Below are 22,994 nucleotides of genomic sequence, written 5' to 3'. Positions count from 1 at the left end.
TTTCAGGGTGGCAGTGGATAAGATCTTGCTGAGGCCTGTGAGAATGATTAAATGCAACCGTAGGCAGAAGGTTGCAATGATATAGATAATCTGGTCCCTAAAGTAAGCTTAGTGGCCTCAGCTAATTAAATTTATGGGCTGCTTTCCTTATTGCAGAAATCCTAGGAGAAACTTGCCTTCACCAGCAGCTTGATCCACAAAAGGTGCTAAGTTTTTCCAGCTATGAGGAATTTCATGTAAAGTTTTGTGTGCTTGCACCTCTGAAACTCAAGCCTTACATCTGATGCATGAAGAATCTCCAGAGGCATAAAAGTGATTGAAAGAGAGGAGAAAAAACAACAAACTCAAACTTCATAAACATTAATTACAGTCCATCATCAGTATCTAAGCAGCATGATACCACAACAATATGTCAGTTGTCACTTTGTAGCATGCAAGTTTTATTCCCAAATTACCCCAGTAACCTAAATAAGAAGGGCAAAATGCACAAAGAATATGGCCATCTGGAATACATAATGTGGAAAGATCTGCAATGCATTACATGGTCTGGAAAGTGACTGGTTGAATTCCAGAGAGCTAAGATAGACTTCAAAGTCTGGCCGCACATCAGTGAAACTGCTGATCAACTCAGATATTTAAAGTGGGTGTAGATGAATGAATTTATTATGTTTTTTATCTGTTGCATGCATATGGGAAAACATGTCTGTAGACAGGTTCTCTGTTGATTTTATGCTTTCTTCTTTTATTTTAACTGTATACTATATTTTCAAAATTTTATATTATATTGCAGTTTTACAAAAACAGTATTTCCCTATCATTTATAATGCCATTATACAAGAGAGAAAAAAAAACCAAAAAAGCCCAAACAATTGTAAAGAGTAAGACATGACTCAAATACCTAAAAAAAAAAAAATTGTGTGATTTTAATTTTAAAGTAGTGAAAGACAAATCAAGCTGGGTTTCCACCTTTGCTGTTTTTAATAAACCCAAAAACATCCATCATTTGGGATTTGTCATATTTTTAATGCAAAACAGCTTCCTCCTAAATTAATTGATATATCTGACTCTTATTCACCCAGACTTCTAGCTTCTCTACTTTTTGTTGTAGAAAGGGAAAGAAAGATGAAGCCATATACTTCATTATTTTCAGGTGCTGATCCTAGAATCATGTGCATCAGACCTGGAATTTGATATGTTCAAGGCATATTTTACTGAGTCTATGAATGAAATCATGAATCTCCAAACTTTGGTCACCTCTAATGGGACAACTGAGTTATTCTACTCTTCTTTCTCCTCTATTAAATGGTGGTTTTATTACACGAGCTTATATAAACTATCCTTCACTTGGCTGTCCAAAGCCAAAACTACTCAAACTAAGCATGATCTTACTATTTAACCTAATATTTACCTAATTTACTGAATTTAACTATGAGTCATAAATAGATCATTTTTACTATAAGGTACAAAAATTCTGCTCATGACAGTTTTTTCATAAATTAGCTAGGTCATGTTAGCTTTTATACTGAGTATTCTTCACTATGCAGTTCAAAGTTTCCTGTTTATGCAGTGCAAGTGTCAACTAAACTGCTGGGAAAGTTGGTTTTAATTGACTTTTAATTATTCTGTAATACATGATAGAAATTATAGTGTAATACACACATAGTACTGGCTGCAATGGAGTAAGAGAATTGTCCAAGGGAAATTCATTTGTGAGTGGGTTTTTAACTGGGCCTGTAACAAAATCCCAGTTTAGTTCATGCAGTTTTCCATTCTTCAGCTAGACTAGCACCCACTCAGGAAGATGCAGCAAAATTCCTTCAAATAGTGTCAGTAGCTAGATCAGCAAATACAGCACAGCAGAAATTGCACTCCCTCTTAAAACTGTCTTTTCCCATTCAGGAAGATAAGAATAACTATCTCAAAATTGTGCTGAGCTTGGAAGATCAAATATTTTCTCCACAACCTTTTTCCAACCCATTAATGGAGTCACTGAGGAAGATGGTTGTATTTCTGTAAGGGGAATGTGTTTAAGGACTGCTAGCTGCGGTTAGAGTGGACTTCAGGCAACTCTGACTATAGCACACTTGATATGGCAATTACCATCTCCCTGCCAGGGGCCTTCCTCCTCTCTGAAGCCTTTTCAGTGGTGCATTCTTTACCAAAGCCTCAAAAGCTGAGGTCTGATGTGATTTACGTCATTCTTGCCAACATCTTTGAAACATCCATAAGGGCAATCCCTGTGGACATTTGACTCATCAGCTTCCTGTTTCTCCTGGAACCCAGATGTAAGAAATAATATACTATGGCTGAAGAAAAGAAAAAAAAAAGAAAAAAAATTGGCTGAGCATTTCAAAACCTTCACACACCATGGAAGTTTGGGTGTCATTTTCCTCATATTTTGCTCATACTTTTAAAAGAAGAGGGAAGGAAAACATGTACTTAGTCAAAATTCCTGCCATACTTCCTGAGCCTATGTGTTTTGCAGATGGTAAGACTTAGAAGTCAGATTGATTTTAAATCAATGTTAAATAAAGAAGAGCATCTGCTTCATGTAGTCAAAATGTATGCTATAGTCCCAGTCATCTGATCCAGCTGCTGATGGCACCACTGACTCAGTGACAGGGAAAGTGTAGTGGTAGCACAATGAAGACCACCTCAGCCAAGTGGGACCCAATAGCTTTAGAAAAACTATCTAAAATTCAAGACTTCATTTACCACACCTTGGCACAAGACACTGGATGAAGGGAGTAACTCCTTGTAAAATCCATAAAAATTTCTTCTTCATTGTAGCAAGAGATCCAAAAAACCCAACTGCTAAAATAGCTGACATTTCCAAAATGACTGCAGATGGTATCTAAGCTTTGTTGTCTGGTTGCAGTCTCATTGTCTTTTAAGCAAAGGAGTGCAAAACCAAAACAGGCTTGGATAATTGGCTGGAACACATTATTCCCCCTGTACAACTTGCTATTAGCAAGTGAAGGGATTCCTATTTGAATGGAAGGAGTGGAGCTCTATTTGCCTTCAAGAAAGGCTAGTAGCCATGAGTACACTGCCATGATTTGTTACAGTTGTTTTCATGCTTGAGAAAACAAAATTTCAAAAACCATAAAAGTAAGGTGTTTTAAGAACTATGAATAGAGAACAAACATAATAGTTGATATGAACAATGTATCAGCAACTTGAAGACTAACTTTTTATTAAGTCATCCAGAAAAACGTGGAAATTATTATGATATTTACAAAAATACAGGTTCACTTTGAGAACGAACCATCCACAGAAATGTTTCCTAGATAATTAGTTTCCAAGAAAAATAGTTCAACCAGCTGTAAAAAGGTGTGAAAAGCATGCTAAACTAAGAACAGTAACACAAAACTATGTGCAATAATGTTCTAAAGAGTCTGAAGTATACTGGATGTAGCTTCTTTGAGAAGCTACTGTTCCTGTTTGGAACTCAGGTCAAAAGATATGAGTGTTTAGATAAAAGCTGAGAATCACTCCAGTTAATTAAAATGGGATTTGACCTTAAGGCCTCTCCAGTCCTACTTTAGAAATTGGACTGAGGGCTGTTTAACAGAAGCACAAGCTTACATCCCATCCTCAAAGAAAGTGCTAGCAGGTAAGAGGGAAAGGTGCTTCAGGTCTGAAGAAACCTCTCAAAACTAAGGCCTCTTTCAGAGTCTCTAGGACACAGGAGTCTTTGTTTTCCGAGCATTTTCTGGCACGCCAAGGTTTTATTTTGGCAGATATTAACCCAGTAAGTTTGAGGGCAAATTAAAGCTTTAACTTTCCTATCAACTATCTACTGCATATTAAAAGCATACTCAGCCTTGTCTATGCTTGTTAAAACATTTTATTCCAAAGGTTCTAGAGTAACTTTTGGAGTCAATTTTATGGATCCTAGCTACAGATCTTTTCAAGATCTTAAAGCATTCCAGATTACCTTCATGGCCATTTAAAAGAAAGGAGGGGAAAAAAATTAACTCTTCTTGCTAACAAACCAAAAATTTCTGCTTAGTAGACAGCAAAAAAACCCCTGACCTAACACAGTTGTGGATTTTGAAGCAAAACTCTGTCTTATGAAAATTAGGAAGGGAGGTGAGTGTGTAGTAGAAAAAGTGTCCATATATAAAAGAAATACATTAAAGCTAGCATTAGAAGGAGAAAGGGAGAGCTTGAGAATAGTGCTAAGTTACTCATCTGAGGTGTTTCTTGGGTTATAATGTCTTGCATGTCTTAAAATCATCACATTTGGCAGTCATTCAAGACCAAGCTTGGCAGTCACTGTTTACTAAAAGTCTGAAAGCAGGACACTTATCTGTTGTGTTTAGTTTTACATGCATGCCTTTCTCTTTCATCTTCCTCTCCTGCTTCATGTTTTTCCTATTCTCATTTAAATGTTCCAATTTTTAGAATGTTCTAACAATCCTTTGAAGTATTCAATTTCCTCTTTGCCAATCTAAGCCAAAACACAGACTATATTCCATTTGACTGATGTTTGACCATGAGGATGCTTTGTATCTCTGCTTGCATGCACACACCCACCCCCACATACATACAATGCAGGCGCACACACAACACACTTTTAAAAAACACCAATCTGTTACAAATCGGAAAGCAATCTTCAGCCCAAATTTTTCAGGAGCTCATTCAGGGACTTACTTAAGGGCAATAGGAGGAATATTCCTTGTGTTCACAATTATTTAATGGAGAAACATCTAGATTGCTTTCAGAGCACCATCCAGCAAAAGATTGTGTGTCCCACTAGAAAACTAAGTTTTTTTGACAGCCAGTGATGATGAGAAGCTGTACTTATTTTGCCATGCAAAGTGCAATTTAATGTGTACTCCCCTTAAGAGGTGACATGAAAAAACACCTAAAGTCTTCTGATCTAATGCCCAAAATATATTGCATTTTTTTGCTTTATAAATTTTAATGGAAAGAGTTATTTTGAAAATGTGCAGATTTAGACATAAAAGAACTCAAATAATTTAAAATAATTATGTCATAAATGTAAATTCTTCATAAATGAAGCAGTGAAGCATATAGAGCAGGGGCAGGGAGACACTGTTAAGCAGGCACCCACTTTGTAAAGGTGCATTCCAGCAGCAAATATTTTAAAAAGTAAATCTATTATTTACATCATTGAAGGGATATTATCTTTTTGTGGGTGTTGGCCATTTCTTGTCTCCTTTGGTTGGTTTCAAGGAAAATCCTGGTGCCATTATCATGGTCTCTTGGCATTCTTGCAATGACCAACCTCCACGTGCTTCTCCAGTCCCCCGTCCTAGGCAAGAGCTATGCAATTTCCTCTTGAGCCCGCAGTGATCCAGGAGGATGAATGTCCAGAAGGAAAGAAAGGGTAGAGCCTGGAAAACCCTGCGAGAGTTTAATTCATCTACAGTCTTTTTCCGTGGTATTTTCCTTTGCAGTCTGTTGGATAAATGAGAAGAAAAGTTTCAGAGCAATGGGGAGCTCATTTGTACAGAACGAAACTGTCAGATTCTACCTATGTATAGGTGGTTTTATGTAAAGACCCCCATTTTTTTCTGATTGTCTACTGGAAACCTGCATGTTCTCTAGCAACTTGCTCGTTTCCATCTTGAGTAAAGCAGTGACAAATTTTGTTATTTGTTTCTGATTTCCAAAAGACTCTCCTGCAGCACAGTCAGTACATAACATGAGGCATTTTAACCCAAGCAGTATGCTGCTCTTTTCCCAAAAAAACAGCCAGTAAGGTAGACATGATTCTTTTTCTTCATGGAGAGGGAAGGTCACTGAGATATAAGAAGAGAACACAAAAGGAGCACTTCTTCCAGATAGTCCATGATCAGTCCCTGATGAGCTTTCCTTACTTCTTTCTTCAGTAAGCCCCAGCTTGGCTACAGACAAAAAGAAATACACAGGGAAAGCTATGTATTCAGCTGAGTATAACACACCTGCAGTCTCCCAGGAATGCATTTTAACTGTGCTGCATTCTAGTCCAAAAATTATTTGGCAGAAGCCTTACTAACAATTTTTTGTTTTGCATTTTGTATCTAGCTTTACAAATGATATAAAGAATACTGAAGCCCAGACTCCAGACTGAATGAAGAGGATCAGTAAACACATATATATCTCTTTCTTGATATCTGATTGAAGAATAGTCAGTCTTGTCCCCAGAAGTTCACAAAGATGTTACAGGATCCCAAGAGTGAACTTGGCGCCCAGGCACAATATCATGTGCTTTCTGATCACCAGTCAAAATCTGAAAGCTATATATAGCTTTACAAGACTTGCATGTAGCTAGGAATATTTCTAAAATTTATAGTTTATCTTTACAAGAAATGTGTGCAATTAATATTTTCAAGACATATCATTTTTCATTGTCCCTATGCTCTTCTGGAAATTACACTATAGTGGAAAAATTAAAAATTAATGCAGTTTTATATGTAGCATTGCATTGTACATGAATGCACAGAAGAAAATTCAGCTTCCTAAGTGTACTTTCTATGGACAGAAACAGAACAATCAGTGCTTTAGAGACATACCATCCTCCTGTATGATATGAAAGTAGCAGAAATCACTTTTTGGCTCTGAAATTCTGTTTACTTTGTGAACCCAAGTAAATTTATCAGCAAGAGACAGAGTATAGGGAAAAAAGAGACTGGTATAAATCAGGAGAAAACTCTGTAGCAAAGGCTTCTTTCACATAAATAATATCACACAAATAAACTAAACCTGTGAAAAGGTATCACTAGCCCCATACTATTCATCAGAGACAGGAGAGCTATTCTAAGCTGCTGACTTTCAAATAATAATGCCATTAATAAATATTTTCTTAATAAAACCTCAGTTAAGCAAAGATTTCTCAAAGTATACATTCACTAACAAATCCTACCAAATAGTTCTAACATTTAAATTAAGGATTTTATAATTATAAGCAGATTCCACAGGTGAAACAGATTTTTAGTTTATCCATTTAGTCCACCCTATTTGGGCTTAACAGCATACTTCATAAAATGGACACATTTTATGAGATTTGTACAGAGATTTGCTCTTCTTGTAGTACTTACTTTATATGTAGTAGTTACCATATAAAACATTTATTTTCTGAAATGAGAGGGTGTGGGATTTATTTGTGAAATTAAGAGTCTTACTGGAGCTTTTTTTGGTATAATATTGGCTCCTTCTGTGTTGATTAATGGGTTAGTATGTTGGCATAAGGTATTGATCAATGCCCAAGTGTGAGACCAAACCTGAGCTGTTGCTTGGGTTGTGCTGGATGAAATAAATTCCAATCATGCTTCAGTTATGATCCCTTTCTTCCTTCAAAGAGCTATACAGCAACCAAGTTTATCACAAGCTTGGAAAAAACCCCTGGATTTTACTGGCATATGAATCCTAGGAAACAGCAGGTCCTTGATTCTGTTCCCTGCATGTGAGTGTGCAGCTCTTCTCTCTAGGGACAGTAGGCTACAATGTTTTCAATAATATAAGTAATTCAAGATATGTTTCTTACTGTAGTTATTGGGCCGTCTCTTAACTGAGAAGAGCAGTTCTTGAGACAAAACCGTGATAAACAAAAGAGTGAAGCAGAAATGCAATTCAAGGGCTTCTAACATAACTGATAAATGCTTTTTATATTCCTGTATTTCTGTCAGGTATGATATTAAACATTCTCTAGTTGACACTGGCAACAGGAATTTCAGAAATGTAATAAACCCATAGTTTTGCAGTGAAATCACCCATGGTGGGAACAGAGTTTTGAAAAATGATGGATTTACCTGCTGTATGGAAAAGCCCAAACAGATCTGCTTTGTGGATTTTCAAATGCATAAAATACTTTTTCTGTTTCAATGTGTTTTTCTAAAAATCTGTCCATTTAAAATTCATTCAGGATGATACAAAAGACGTTAGCTTCTGTATTCTTGGGACTATGCATTTAAAATACACGTGCACATTTCTAAGTGAGCTTCAGAATACATTGCTGTTCTTTAGCTGATATAAAGTTAGCCTATTAAATTACAAAAATCAATTTTTTACTGTCTTTTTTTTGCAGATGAATATCTCCATGACAAATAGTATAAGAAAACAATATATTACTGAATTCTTTAATTGCTTACCCTATTGTGAACATTTAGTTATCACCAGAAATCTTATGTGACTGCATGGAGTATCTCAAGTGTAGATACCTGCATGTATCTTAGGAAAAGCAGTGTTACACACCTTGATAAGTTCATATTTATAAATTTAAAATGTTCAGGTACATGGAGAATGAATATTTTAAAGACAATTTGTGGGTTGCTTTAGGAATTTTTGTGTGCAAACATTGCCCAATAAGGAGAGTAAAAAAATATGTGCTTTCAAGCTAAATGTACCCAATAAACCGTAAATGACGCAAAACACATTTGGCTTCAGATTTTGCAATGCACTCCATAAATGAATTTTGATTAGTCACAGGTTTGCAAATCTACAAAGCAAAGTTGCATCCAGTGTCTCTGAATGTGGAACCTACTTGTGGTATTCTGCTGGAGACCCTGCAAAATTGTATTTCACCAGCTTTGTGAACTCTTTTGTGGCTGTATCTGAACTGTACTTTGATTTTTGTCTTGCTCAACATAAAGCACAAAACAAAATTCAAAGCTAAAAATTCTGTACAGGCAGAAGTAGGAGAAAATGATAATTTGAAAAACAATGGCTCCACAGTCAAATTCGCATAGGACTACTCTTTTGTTTTTATTTGCTCTGCAATACATGAACAATTTGTATTTTGAAACTCAAGCACAAACACTGGAATCAGGATTTAAAACATGAGGTTTTAAAACCCTCTTGCATCCAAAAGCTGCTCAGATCTGTATCACTGTAACTAGCATTTTCATTTCATTTGTCATAAGGAAACAATCTCAATCCAGTACATTGTTATTGCTCCAAGACTGTCAGAAGAGATTTTGGTCCATATCTGGACGTACAGAGGTGATCTCAGTAGAGAGGGATAAAACATTGTGTGGTAAGAGGGCAGGAGACCCCTGGTGGCCTAGTGGTTAGCGTGCAGGACTTTCACTGGTGTGACCACGGGTTCAATTCCCCGGTCTCCTGGCCTGATGGAGGTCGTTAGCCCTGTGTGGCCATCCATCTATGAGAAGGACACTCTAAACAAACCTACGTCCTGAGGACCTCACTGCCATTGTCCAAGCTTGCTTGGCCCCGGCAGATGAACCTTAGGATTAAAGGGTGGGCTCAGTTCAGCGCAGGCTGTGTCTCACCTAAAAAATCCATTGCGCAGGCTGGAAAGGTAAAAAGACCTTTCCCCAAAATCTCGTTCATGAAGATGGGCCATTATTATTATATATTATTATAATTATTATAAGAGGGCAGACATGAGAAAAGAGAAAGCAAGAAGAGAAGGCTGCTTGGAAGTAGGTCTCACTGTCAGTAAGTGAATATCCAGTCATTCCCTTCCTGATGTAAATAGAGTAAATATTGTGTTCATCAGAGTCAGAACTTCAGCGTGACTTTCCTTTTGCTAAAAGAAAGAGAAGAAATTTGCCCATAATGATTTGTGCGCTTGAGTGCAACTGGAATAAATAAGCAGAGGAACTTTCTGGCATTCAGAGTCTCCCAAAAGAGATAGAAAGCTGTAGGAAGTATGGGAAACAGAGGACCAAAACCACCTTTGGTTTCTTACTTTACCTCATCTATTCTGGTTTATCTCAAAGAAATTATACATGTAATCCATTTTGTGATGTGTCAAACATGTCTGTCCTGGTTAGAACGGCTGGGACCAATTCATCCCTGGATGGGTGTAACCCAAAACTGTGTATTCTATAGCCTCCATGCCATTTCCCAAAAACTGCTGTCAGTAGAGGCCTGCAAGGTGGGAAGATGTTCCTGTACCCTTTTATGGAATTCCCTGCTCTGATATCCTTATATGGAATTCCCCGCTCTGATAAGAGGGACTGAGCATCCGCATGCCCTTTTATGGAATTCCCTACTCTGAGGGAGGGACTGAGCACTCCCGCCTGAACTGGAGAGTATATAACTGGGAGTTTCAGAGCCTTGGAGCTCTCTCTCGTGGGACCCAGAGGAAGACAGCAGACCACCGCTGCTCCCAACCAGGCTGAGACCACCACCCTCAACTGGACTGCAATCACCACTTCTGACCAGACTGCAGCAGCTCTCCCACCAGCAGGTTTTATCCCCTCTCCCTTTGCTTTGGACTCGGGGGGTGGGCCAAGGTACACCACTTTTGTTCATACCCCAGGGTGCTGGGTTTGTACATTTGGGTTTTGTGGGTTAAAACCAATTGTCTGTCTGTATACTTGTACTTATTGCATTATTTTAATAAATTGTTATTCTGACTTATAAATCTCTCTTTTGAATTGAGTTCATTTTGCCTTGCTGGTTAACTTTTAAACCAGCACAATGTCCCAGATGTCAGCCCCTAGTAACAGAGTAGGGAAGTCTGTTTATAGGGAAATGCGATAGCTGCAATTTATGGTCTGACAAAGTCACTTTAATAACTGATTAATGAGTTAGTGGGTTTCTGGTACTTTGCTTCTACTAACCGCTTCTCTGCCATCAGTTGAGATGTCTCATTTTATGATTTTGAAGATGCTCAGAACAATGATAGAAGGTAAATGAACTAACAGCACCCAATAGAGCTGGATTTTAATTTAAACAAGTACAAATATAATTACTATATATCCTTGCTAGAAATTTACCTTTCAAAATATGAAAATCACCACTAAACTATGATGTTCTTTCCAGTGTTTGAGCACATTAAAAAGTTCTTGGTTTTTATAAATGACAACTCCTTTCACAACTGGAAAACATCTGTCAGAGAAGTTTGGTCAAACCAATCAGGCACTTCCACAGTCTCTCACTGCACCAGTCAATATTATAATAATAATAACAACAATAATGATAATAATAATAGCAAGGAGCAGCAGATGTTGAGCTCCTATCTTTGGGTTTGCACAAACGATCAAATGAGGAGATCCAGTCATAACATGTTTGGGGAGGCTGCAATTATTTTGCAGTCTTGTTGCATACCCGAGGCCATAAACTCATCTCCACCTGAAATACTCGGTGCCACAGGTTTTAAGTGACAAAGAAGGGAGTTTGAGTCAGAAAACAAGGACAGGGCTCAGATCTGAAACAGTGGAAGTAGTGGGGTGAAAGAGACAACCGAAGAGCAAAAAGGAGGGGCAGGACTCTTTGTGTGGGATGGCACTGTGTTGCATAGATATTTGAGAGAGTATAAGCATGACAGCTGCATGATTACTGGTTTGTGAATGTCCACATAAGAGGTGAGAGACACACTGTGACTGCAGAGCACACACAGAGAAGAGGCAGCTGAGAGCTCAGCCCACACAGTAACTGTGGGCACCTCTAGTGCCATTTCAGATTCATAGCCCAGGGTGTGAGAAGGGTGTTGATCCTGTGCTGTACAGGCAAGAGTGGACCAGAAAGCCTGGATGCCCCTGCCACAGGTCGACCGGGTCACAAGGCAGGGGACTCAGAGCCCATGAATCTGAGCAGATGTGCTCATCCCAGCAGTGGAGCAACCCTTCCTGAGAAGTTTCTTAGGCAATCTGACTTTCTGACTGGGGAAACTGCATGGGCCTCACCACACAGATTCTATTTTGCTGTGTGGTAGTTGGGTCCAGGCTCATACAAGGTAGGTGGGTGTTCTAGAAAAAATCCAGTCTCATCTCCCTGAGAGAATAAGGAAAAAGAGACATGCTGGGAGTTAAACTGAAAACATACTGGATCCCAGGGCTGCCAGTGATTATGAGTAGATGTTGAACTATTTTTGTGCACAAAGCCTGTCTGGTGTGGCTTGTAATGAAGCATAAGAGTAGATGTGATGATATGTGTGTTTTGTCAGGACCTGTTGTTCACTGTTGCCCCACAGTAGCTGCTAAGCAGGAGAGTCCTAGAAGATACTTACCTGTTTGCAGGCATTTGTCACACATTCCCGGATGCAGAATACAGATGTCTGCAGCACAGCTTGAACTATAATGAGTGCCTGACACATGCAGGGACAAGGCAGACATGGTTAAGAAAGGAAGTCCTACCATGAGAGTGAAAAGCTTAGAAGGTCTCTCTGGGTCATGTATTTGGAGGTCAGAAAACCTCGATGAGTCCTAGTGCAATGCCATGATTTGCCAACCAAAAGAACAAAGAGCAAAGGATGTGCCTCAAAAGATTGCAGTGGACATGGCTCTACCCTGATTAAACTGGAGAAAAGACTTGAATACCATGTTTATATAGAGACATAGTGAACTCTATTGTAATATATTCCTCAGAGTGGAAGTGTACTTGAGGTTCCAGTCATTCATTTTTGACAAAAATAAATAAATTTCTGATCCCTGCTTTCTTCTTCACACGTGTGGGTTGCGTGCAGCCACTCTGCATTCATAGGAAGGTTTGACTGGATCTCTGGAGAAGTACCTAGAGGCTGAACTCTGGTTCTGGTGGAAGATTTTGTGATGAAAACCCAGAACTGGAAATGAAGAGATTGCATGTTGCCAGAAGCATGCTGGCCTGTAAGCTTAAGCAGTCTGCTTAACATTTCAAATAATTTTTTCAAAACTTAAATAACTTCACTCCTCTGTCTCTTAAGAGTGGCATGAGAAGGAATTGGATTGCAGAGGTGCAGAAGAGATTGAAAGAACATGCAGACTCTTCTGCTCCACCATCACAAACCCAAAGATAGGCCTACTTTTGTTATGGTGTCATGTAAGAAATAAGCAATTAGTACTACTGCAGTTCAGAGGCTGAACCACATCCCTGCCTCAACACTTTCATTTTCCTGGGATGAAAACTTTTCTGGGGCTGGATTGTCTTGTCCAGACAGGCTGAGGAGAAGCCTTGTATGGCCATCTTATCCCATGAGACAATCGAGAGAAATTTGAGGTTCTAGCTTTCTGTGAAGTGTTTGTCACCTATAGACAGGGGGATCTCATATCTTGCCTGTGCAAACTACCTATAACGCTTGGCTTTTCTGATTTAACTCCTCAAAGCAGTCAAGTTTCTGGAGAGTAGCAAATGTGCCTTCGAAGTTGTGGAATCTAGCATCAGTACATCAGTACATTTGTCATGAATTCTTCACCTTTCCCTACTTCATAGTAATTTTTCATCCATTTTGGATCCTTTGCACAACGTAATCATCTCTTCAAGGGCTTAACACTAGTATTGAAAAGAAGGTGATGAAATATATCACAAGGAGAACAAATAACAGAACAGTCTAGAAATGTGATCATCTTTGTTATTTCTTTCACCGAGACTACCCAGACTTGCCATTATCTTTTCTCCAGTTTTACTGTGGATGAAATATTTCCTCTAATTCAGCAGCCAATATCTTGCTAGATAAGAACTATCCAGCTACACAAAGGGAGACATATTCTTGGTCCTCTCCTGTCTTTATGCAATAAATAAAAAATAAAAAAAAGATGTGATGTTGTTTATAAAGAAGCTTGTCAGCATTTGCCAATTCAAAGCACAGAACTCAATTTGAAAAATGGAACAGAGAGAAGATTAATCAAAACTTTTAAAAAAGGGTTATTAGCTTCCGTACATATTTCTCATTACTTAGTGGTATGATTTCTTGCAGTTGAAAGACATAAACATGGTAGGCTGCTTTCATAAAAGTAATAATTTGTTTTTTCTTTTTCAGCAAAATTCTTAATCAGATAAATAATTTTAAATCAAGTTCTATAGAAGTCAATGACAGCTACATCCAAAGTTAATCACATGCTGGCTTATTTTGGGAAATGGTCCTAGTGAAGCTCAAGCATAAGAACAGATTTCATATGCTAGCAGCTATATGGATCACCATGGTGGTGATGGTGAGAGAGTAAAAGCATTCGCAGCTGTGTCATTGTTTGTGTTGTGTTGCAAATAGAAAGGCGATTAAAAACTTAGAAAAGACAGAACTAAGGCTGACCTTGCCTAACATCCTGTCTACAGCAGTGTCCAATGCCAGATATTAAAGAAAGAGGTGTATTTCTCTTGAATACTTTCCTAATATCTGATGACAAGAAGTTCAGTAATTTCCTGGGCCTTCATAAGCAGTAGGCCCCATTAGATTTTTCTCTTCTGAATTTGTGCAATTCTTTCTTGAAACTCTGCATACTTAACATGCACGCTGCCCTGATGCCCCCACTGTGGAGCACCCTAGCTTAACTGCACACTCAGTGCAGAGGTATTTCATGTTTTGTTTTCCACGCTCATCTCATTTGACGTCCCCTGATTCCTGCAACAGAGGAAATGGTGCAGGAATTTTTTTTCCCATTTTCCCTATTATTTTTTCCCATTGCACTGATTACCTCATTAGGAACTACTAACAACAACCTCAGTAGCCTTTCCCATAGAGCTCTAGTCTATTTAATTGTTCTTTGAACAAAAGCATTTGATCAGTCTTGATGTTTTTCTCTTTGCCTTTTCCATTTCTTCTGTGTCCTTGAGAGACTACACTGGACTGAAGGTATTGGAGAATAAAGGTTATACCATGGCATTTTCTACTCTGATATTTTTTCTCTCTCAAATAATTCCAAGCACTCAAATTGCCATTCTGACCCACATAGACCAATGGCTGATTTTTTTTTTTTGTGAAAACCAAGATCCTATTACCGTATAGAAACAGCCCCACCAGAGCTTCTCATAGTGTAAGTACAGCTGAAATTTTGTCTCTGACATGCACCTGTTTACAGTTATCTACACTGAATTTCATTGGCCATTTTCTTGCTTAATATCTTAGTATTGTGAAGCCTTTCTGTAGTTCTTTTTCATTGGGCTTTATCTTTACCTCCTAAATAACTTAGATATAATCAGCAGATTCTAATATCCCTTTTCTGAATCTGAAATCCTTGTGACCAACTTGATGACCAACTTCCACCATGAAAAAATGATTATTAGTTCCTGACATCTAATTTTATAATTTCTTTTATTCTATGCAAGGTTTATCCTTAATATCCTAAGTCCGATTAACTTCATGAAGAACCTCTGCTGAGGGACAATGCTGGTGCCTGATGCCAAAACAAGAGCTGTGCATCCTCCTTTACTCACTGCCAGGAAGCAGCAGCAGTACCTGAAAATCCTCTTGTTGGTAACTTAGTTTTGGCCCCAGTTATCAGGACTCCATTAACAGTCTCACAGACATTGCAGTTTTGTACCTCTTTGTTCAGTGAAATGAAGGGAGATGTACTGATGAAAAATATTCTCTTCAGTCTCAGATGGAGTGGGATAGGCAGCAAATCTAGCAGTTTAGCCAGGCTCATTCCTCATCCTGCAAGGTTTCTCACTTGTATCTTTTCTTAGCTTATTGTAGACCTCTTAGCCCTCCATGTTATCTGCCAGCCAAATTCCTGAGGTATCTCTATCATCCACACTCCCCTTCCACCTTTAACCTCTTGCAATTGTAAATGTTTATTAACATGACACAAGTTATGTTTATTAACATGACACCTGTTCCAAGTGCTTGGCATGATAACAGACAGTTGTTCCCTCTCTCTGGGCTGCATGAGTGCTCAAAGATTTTATTTTTTTTTACCCACAGGGAAATTGCCTGTAGTAAAATTAACATATTTGGACTACTGTTACCTGGACTATCTGTGTCATTACTCTGTCAGTTCATTAGGGAAGAAAAAGTAAGGGCACGCTTCATTGTAGAGAACCATGGGTCTTTATTTTCAGCAAAAATGGTTTAAAATCAGAGTTAAAAAGATATATCACATTGTTCTAGAGAATATTTACATGTCTTGGAATTTTTTGAACTACTTTACTGAAAATCTTTAAGCCATACTAGGGCACACAATGCTTGGTGTAAAAGTTATGCCCTCAGGTGGCTGTTTGTTTTCTTTCTTCTCTGTGTAACATCAGAAACTGCCATAGCTACAGATAAGTATCTTACACCATCTGATAACTGAAAGTAACCCTTTTACACATTTTTAGCCTGGCTTTTTTGAGGATATTGACAATTAGAATAAAGTTTGAAATAAAATGAGGGCAAAGGTGCATGGGAGCTGGGAATTAGGCCAGTCACTTATCTGATACCAAATTACAATTTGAAATAAAATCAGAATGATTTGCTAGCAGTCAGAAAGTGAAGTTGGGGGAACCTCAGCTGAAATGACTTTGACTTGTGTTTGGCAATCATGGCCATACTAACACTACTTGGATCATTATAGTACCTAACCAAAAAATAAAATTTTCTTGAAGTCTCTTTGATAACCACAGATTGTTATATTTTCTCTCCTTTTTTTGGCCTACATATTTATTAACGTGTTTGAAAGTATTTGAAGTCCTACTTTGAGGGACAAGCACATTGACAGTAAAATTACTCCCTATGATTCTACTCACTGCCACAGCAGAAAATAAGAGTAAAAAAAAAATTCCTTCGTAGAAAAGCATCATTCACTTGCAGAAGTAAGAGAAAATTACATGCTGCTTACCTCCAGAAGAGCTTCCTTCCCCTTGTGTGACTGATGGGGAGACCCTGCACTCCTTAGGTCCTCTCTTTCAGCATTTCTATTTACTTCAAGTTACCTGTCAATAGCGTGAGAGAGAAAAGAAGATATACCTCTGCACTGGCTCTTCGGGTTGCCAATTATGAAGGTCTCCCCTTTGCATTTTGATTATTTAGGAAATCTTCTTCCTCTGAAAGTAAAAGGCATCTTGAGACCAACATATCCTTAAAAAGAGATTCTGATGTTATTTTTGTCTGACACATGGCTTCAGAAAGATCTGCATTTAGTTATTTTTTAATACAACATGACGGGTCCCAGTAGGTCTCAGCTCAAAACCAGCATTTCCCTCAACCTCATCCCATTTAGCTGTAATGAAGCAATCATTAAGACTAAGACATGACAACATGACCCCTGTGAAAATACAAGGTCATAAATACCATGTCATCATAAATCTGCAGTAATTAAATAAAATTTTAAAAATTACAATGTCTTTATTTCACACCATGTATCACACACAAGGCAATCCTGAAAGTGCAGATGTTGAGGCAGTAAGAAACTCAGCACCATGCACTGGAGAAAGCCCAAAGCCCTGACTGTAGGGCTGAGTTATGTGTCATTGCTATACCATTACACGGTCTCTGAAGTCCAGGTTTCTGTTAAGTTCAGTGGACTTTGGATGTGGTCCCAGATGCACAGTTTAGAACATCATCTTGTATATGTGCTACATTTTCCCTCTGATTCAGAGGTTTTGTCAACCTGCAAATGCCTGCAAGCAGCTCATAGGCCAAGACAGTCATGCCTCCAGAGCCACACCATTTTCTTTCAGCTTTTGAATGACAGCTCCAAACCCCAAATCCAAGCTTTGTTTAGTCTATGGGCTTCTTCCTGCCCTATGGAAATCACCTGGAGACCTGGGAACCACAATTCAGCTTTCTCCTCCTCTGCCTGTCAGAACAAAGGTCTAATCATCGCAGCAGAAACTAGAGGTGTTCAGGGCCAGGATTTCAAAGGGCAAGAGCTGTGTTTGTGCACACAATATTTGAATGTGCACTTGTTCCATGCTTAATCTCCCTCACGTGCAGGAGAAAAGGAGTGGATTTGCATTTGTAAGACAGCTGTGTCCTGCCCCAGAGCTCATTTGGCTGAGGCTGCCATCTACCACTTTGTAGCCTGTGATTTGCATTTGTCCATTTTGCTGACAGCATGAGGGAATGTGTGGATCCAAGAGGGATAAATTAGATTTTAGTCTTTGACAGTCTGGCCTTATGCCTTTTCTAGCCATCTGGGAGCTTCCTATTCTGCATTGCCCCTGTACCATGGCTTCTGCCCAGGCTTGGGTGCTTTCAGCTGTGCCTGACAGTCTGGTAAGGGTTCATTTCTCTGTGCCACATGTAGCCTGGAAGGTGGCTCAGTCTTTCATCCTTCAAAGACCCAAGGCCGAAGGAGCATGTCAGAAGAAAATCTGCCCTGATCACAAGGATGGAGTGCTTGATTTTCCTCAGGTATTGTTTGAATAAGTGATGTCCTGCTTCAGGGCATTTTTCAGCATGAGATTCATGCAGGTGCTTTTATCGCAGAAGTTAACTACTCTCTGCTGAATAGATGAGCTCACAAAAGAAACAATTGACATTAGAGGAGGGAAGGGGAAAAACGGGAGGCTCAAATCATTAGCATTGTCTTTCCTTGGAACAATTGAACTGGCTTCGTGCCCTTTGTGTCTTCATACTGTATAGTTTCAGTGTAAACCTTTCTACTTCATTCCACAGAGAGATATTCACATACTGTTTCATAAGTCCCCTGCTCTTTTGTCAGCAGACAGGTTCTGTGTCAGCCGGTTCTGTGTCAGGTTCTGTGTCTTTTTCATTCTGCTGCCAGGGAGCTCTGAAAAGATGAGCAAACCCTACGAACCCATTATCAGTTAGTTGTATTAGCCCACAGGGATAGGTGTTGCAATAAGTGATATCTGATGGTGGCAGATATTTATCTCCATGGCTGCATGAATTTTACCAATGTACCAACTGTAGCGCAATCACCTTTTTTCTGGGAGATGCAAGTGTACTGCACTCTGAGGGTGACTGATAGATTGTCAGACTTGTGGTCCTTTAAGGGTTAAAAAGGCCAGAGGCAGTGTGAGAAAGCTCTTTTTTCACAACATTTCTAACAAGCTGAACAAAATCCAGGCCTTGTTTAATGAGCACATATTTTATACAAATAAGCTCAAACGAGCTTACCCATCTCTAATTGAACTAGAAAGGAAGCATTTGTCCTAATTGGATGGCATAACTGAAGAATTAATTGTGTGGCTGCTTAGAATTGCAATCCTACGGCCCAATTCACAGAAAATACCTTCATGATAGGACATACACAAATTTGCTCCTGTCTTTTTACCAACACATAGGCCCATGTGTCATTTTGATGCTTTGGTTTTGTTTTTTAAAGAAAGATTGGTCATGCAGATGTACATGGGCCTTAGTGGAGGATAAGTACAGTATTTCAATATTCTAATTAGGCCAAGAAAGAATAGTTCTCTATCACTGTAATTAGGTACTCAGTTAATTCCAACAGGGGAAATGCTGCGCTAACTTATTTACAAATATCAGAAGGGTGACTATTCCATTGACTTGGCTTACAGAAACAAAAAATGTGGCACAGGAATTCCATATTTCTTTCAAGTAAGGCCTGGCTCTGTGCATGGCATTGCAAGAAGCTGGGAAGCTGTTGAAGAAACATCTGTGTGTGTGCTCATTGAAACAGAGGAGCAGCATTGCTCAACACCTTCTCCCTGTGAATCTTGCAAGTCTCTCCTGCTCTGTTTACCAACCAGAGCAAGTTTCAACGACTGATCGTGCTGTACAGCCAACACTGCTGTGAGAGAGGAATGACATGTACCTAGCCCTGAGCATTGCCAGAAGGGCTGTCAGTACAGTTTTCACTCCAAGATCTCTGGCAATGATACATGAGACAGGGAGCTGCACAGCGGTCAGACACAAGCTGGGACCTGAAGCAGGTTGGCAGTCACAGATATCTCACTTTGGCTTATAAACGAAATACTTTCTATAGGACTCCTACTTGAAACTCTGCTAGTCTCTGGCCTAGCTCCTGACTTCATTTTAGTCCTTTTAAAGCAGTGTTCTCAAAGTAGTAAGTGATTTAGGTGCCTAGCTGTCTTTGGAACTTCTCTGTAAACAATATGTTGAATTACTTCAAAAGGCCATGAAATTCCCTGTTGAAAAGCTGTAGCTGTGAGAACACCACCCTTAATGTTTCATATGCTCTAGCATTAGCAACAATATAGGCCTAGTGTCAATTTTGTCTTGGCAGGGAGTCAGTATAATGTAGGTCAAGATTTGAAGATTTGGCTACATATAAATGTGAACAATGGAGAAAAAACCATGAAGTATTGAATGATAAGTTTTTCAAGTTCTTCCCAGTTGTTCTGTCTGCAAGGAGAGCTCTGTTGTTCTGCAGCATAGGCAGTAAAGATGTGTTATATTAACTGCTCAATTTTCGATTCTATTTGATCTTTCAACAAATAGGAAGTTTATTTGTTAGACTTATTTCTTCTTCCTGTGTCAGGTTTTCATTTAAAAGTTCCAAAAGTGCCTATCTGTCTTTTCCTTATTTAGGACTTTTTATTGCTTGAGTCCTGCCTGTTTTCATTTATTTTCCAAGATGTACATGAAGTGGATAAAAAAAACAGAGGATCTTCCTAAATAAGAAACAGTAAATAGAATTGGAGACCTGAATATGATACAAGACAAAATTAAAAACTTTCAAAAAAAACCAATTTGTATCATACAGTCACTGCTGTAAATCTTACTGGACCAAGTTTAGCCAGGAAAAGCACAGAATCTGGCAGAATTTTTCCTCCAGAGCAAATGCTCACATTCAATTTAAAGTTGTACCAGATATCTTAACAGTATGTGTGTGCTTTTCCACGTGTCCTAAGTTAAATCAAAGGAACATGAACTACAGGGATTGAAGGGGTTAATAGCAGGTCTATTAGCTCCCAGGGTGGAGAAACTGGGAAAACTTTCGGGTGTGTCCTTGATGATAAGGAAGTCAGTATGCAGGCCTAATGGAGAAAACAAAGGCAGGCTGTAAAGTTGGTAGGCCTAGGATGTGGGAACCGCAATAAGGCCTTGAGCTTTCCCAAATGTATCGCCCACAGATCCTAGCCAATGAAAATGCTGTTGCTTGCTTACCTAAAATAAGGATACTGCTTGCTGCTAGCAAGGGGTATAAAAAAGCAGATGAGAAAATAAAGGAAGATTCAGACATCTTTTCTGCACATAACTGACTCCTTGTATCTTTATCGGCCGTCACCACTCTACACTGACAAGGGACCACAAAAAGACCTGTAAATGTACCTCTTATGGACAAAGTTCTGCTATCAGCACTGCAGGGTGCCACTTCTAAACCACTGGCACTCAAACTTTCTGCACTTCTGGGTCCATGCTGAGAAAAAGCTTGGGTCCACAGCAGCCATCTATCTCCTGATCAGGTTTCCCTAGGTGGGACCTGATTTCTAACATATGTCATCAAAAACATCTGCCAGGATGCCAGAGCCAGCAGCCTGTACACTCCTCATTTAAAAGGAGTCTGTATAGGGAATCTCTAAATAACGTATAAAACAACAGTAATTCTATTGGTTCCTGAGGTTCAACCAACTCAGCTAAGGTTAACATGAGTCACTGTTAACCTACAATTCTGTTGGCATTTTAAAGAGGGAAAGAAAACAGGCTTTGACCCTCCTTGCTTCTATATGGGTCAGTTGTAATGATTCATGCCCAGGATTTTAAATAGGCATATGAAGAGAATTATTGCACCTCCTTGTGCAGGTAAAGCAGTACAAAACATCACATCTACTTTCTAGGATTTTTTATTTAAATGAAATTCGGAAGCAATTGAGTAAAAGTTTACTCCTGGAATGTGTGAACGGTACTGTCAAGGGCCTGTAGAGGATTATAGCATTTATTCTTTATTCTGTACAACTGGCAGTGGTATGTGGCCACAATAATGAAAAAAGAAGACCCCATGCAAAGTAACAGCCGAAACATGAGCTTTTCTAGCCTGTATAAAAGAGCTCAATGATTGTAGTCCAGTCAGTGACTTAAATGAAGGGTTCAACTCTCTGGTGTTCTGTGGGAAACAGGTTGCACTGCCAAAAGCCTTGACATATAATCTGGTGCAGTTGGCCAGTCTGCTGCAGTGAGAAGATCCTGGAGCAGTCCGGAGACCAGATTGACTCGCAGTGATAGGGAAAACAATCGCTCTTTTCAGAAAATTGTGGTCTTTGCCTGACAACCTATTCATATTATCTGAGTCCTGTTAGTACAGGAGATAATACTTTACCAAGTTTAAGGGCATATATGTTAAGAACTTCTGGTTTTATCCATGGTAGATTCATTGCAATACTAGGTACTAAGTAAGGGGGTACTTCTTAGCCACACTCTTCATGAATACAGCATCCTCAGGCAACCACCACTGTTTTTAATTTAGTCTCTTCAAATTACTGTGTAGCATTACTCACTGCTTTCCCAATGCAGTCTGTATATCTTGGCCTGGAGTTCATCTATCTCACCACAGGAATGAAAAGTTAAAATCTGCCACCACTCACACTGGTGTAAATGCTGAGAAAGTACTTGAGGCCAGTGTACTCATACTGGATTTATGTAGATGTAAGTGACAGCAGAATTATTAAGGGTCTGTTTAATACCAGCAAAAATCTATGTTGTTTTATGATTCAGTCTCTAGTTCTCAATCATTTGCACTGGACAAGTTAAAACAATATTTGACACATTCTTAAACAGCAGGGTATAATTTATTACAAGCCAATTACAAAAGCATCACAAGATAAAGCAATCAATTGGTTAGACTGGGCAGACATAAAGAGCCACTGATAAGATGCACAAAGTCAAAAACAAATAGGAAAAAACCTCACAGGGTCAAAGACAGGAAGATCTTGCCTCTTCATGAAACTCGTGTTTCTCTTTCAGTTGACAAATGTTCATATATTTGGGAATGCTGTAGGAGCACCTGCCTTTCTCCAGATCTTGGGACAGAGGTAGTGTGTGCCAACTGTCTAAGACTGCCTGAAGGTACAGCAGGCCCAGACTGTTTTTGGGCAGTGATCAATGTCCATTATTTATTTGACACTGATTTATGTCTGGTGTGATAGACATGACAGAGAAGACAGACTTGTCAAAGGAAGTTCCTATGGAACAGCATGTTCTGTGTAACCCTCTCCTGCAAGAGCGTGGGGATACAGTGTGTGCAATCAAAATGGAGCTGCAGGCAACTCGTAATCAGCAAAGGCATGTTGAGCACAGGCCAATCTCAGGAAAGCTGTAGGTGATGCTTTCTCTGCATATAAATGAGGTATACCAGTCATAACTTGTGTCTTGAACCAATTTCCTGTTCAGAACTGTATGCTTATATATTGTTCAGAAATCATAAATTGTTCCTGGAATAGCACTTTCCTTCTCATGAAGAACTGCTTAAAATTATGGTTGTGGGATCACAAAACCCCCAAAATTTCTT

The 22,994-nt window shown here is 39.0% G+C and overlaps 1 long non-coding RNA gene across 1 annotated transcript in view; it reads right to left on the bottom strand.

Annotated features, from left to right (window-relative positions):
- LOC113960913 overlaps positions 1-22,994 on the bottom strand; it is a 59,444-nt gene that overhangs the window by 13,944 nt on the left and 22,506 nt on the right. Inside the window, exon 2 of the long non-coding RNA XR_003532145.1 lies at positions 16,437-16,530. This is a non-coding gene — a long non-coding RNA (uncharacterized LOC113960913). The remainder of the gene's footprint in view (positions 1-16,436; positions 16,531-22,994) is intronic.

Source organism: Neopelma chrysocephalum, unplaced genomic scaffold (genome assembly GCF_003984885.1).
Source record: "Neopelma chrysocephalum unplaced genomic scaffold, ASM398488v2 Primary Assembly neopelma1_96936, whole genome shotgun sequence".
Taxonomy (NCBI): domain Eukaryota; kingdom Metazoa; phylum Chordata; class Aves; order Passeriformes; family Pipridae; genus Neopelma; species Neopelma chrysocephalum.
The sequence above is the reverse complement of the archived record's forward strand: the minus strand, read 5'-3'. Positions and strand labels throughout refer to the sequence as shown.